This window comes from Mus caroli, chromosome 14 (assembly GCF_900094665.2).
Source record: "Mus caroli chromosome 14, CAROLI_EIJ_v1.1, whole genome shotgun sequence".
In the NCBI taxonomy this organism is placed as follows: Eukaryota; Metazoa; Chordata; class Mammalia; order Rodentia; family Muridae; genus Mus; species Mus caroli.
The window spans coordinates 47,796,181-47,797,319 of NC_034583.1; the positions used below are offsets into that span (position 1 = coordinate 47,796,181).

A 1,139-nucleotide genomic window follows, 5' to 3' on the forward strand; every position below is an offset into this window, starting at 1 on the left:
GAAGGAAAGAAAAGCAAAAGAGATTTAGAAAGAAAATTTTCCTGAGAGAGAGAGAGAGAGAGAGAGGGAGCGAGAGAGAGAGAGAGAGAGAGAGAGAGAGAGAGAGAGGAAAGAAAAAAAAAGAAAAGAAGATTTACACCAAAAAATTTAGAAAACTTAAGAACTTTTAATAAAATAAAGAAAAACTATAAAACTACAATTAAGATAATTAAGATACATGATATTGCTCCAGAAGTTATCTCTTAAAAGTGTTGAAGTCTGCTCCCCCAGAATAGCTGCAGCCATTTTGTTCCATCCATGCCCACCAGTCATTTCAAATTGTTACTGATGCAGAAAAATAGCTTTGACTCGGAAGAGAGTCAAGCTGACCACATACCCTGCTATGTTCTGAGGTTTGTTAATCTTTAGAATTCCACAACTGTAAGCTTGTAAGCTCTATTTAGGACCAATCAGAATAGAGGTCAGTTAGAACTGTTCTGTGGAGCTAGCCAAAATAGCATGAGTCAGAGCTGACCACTAGGCAGAGCTGCCTGCACCTGCACATGAGCTCAGTGTGGGTTTTCCTTTACAAAATGGCCCTAAGAAATATTCCGAGCCCAGAGTCAGCTCCTGAGTCTGGTCTGTGGCTCTGATCAAACAGTCTTGGTGTGTATGTTCAATAAACCAACCCTGTTTAACTGAGATAACTGTCTGAGTGGTTTCTGCAGCAATTCCAAGCCTTCAACATGAAGTATATTGCTGGTTGTGGGTGGTGCACACTGATCCCAACACTCAGGAGGCAGAGGCAGGCAGACTTCTGAGTTCAAAGCCAGCCTAGTCTACAGGACCAGGACAGCCAGGGCTACAGAGAGAAACCTTGTCCCAAAAAAACAACAACAATGGAAGTAGGGATGTTTATAAAGTTACAACAAGCAAATGCAATGCAGAAATTTGATTGGATCACCATTTTTAAAAAGCCGCTTTAGGGGGCTAGAAAGATGGCTCTTCGGTTAAAAGTACTTCCTGCTCTTGCAGAAAACCTGGGTTTGGTTCCAGTATCCACATAGCATCTCATAGCCTCCTGTAAGCTGGTGATCTAGTTCTGAGAGATCCAATTCCTCCTTCTGGCTTCCTTGGGCCCTGGGTCGGGGGAGGGGGGG

The 1,139-nt window shown here is 42.8% G+C and overlaps 1 protein-coding gene across 2 annotated transcripts in view; it reads right to left on the bottom strand.

Annotated features, from left to right (window-relative positions):
• Window positions 1-1,139, bottom strand: part of Cenpj (centromere protein J) — a 44,602-nt gene that overhangs the window by 25,153 nt on the left and 18,310 nt on the right. The window lies entirely within an intron of this gene.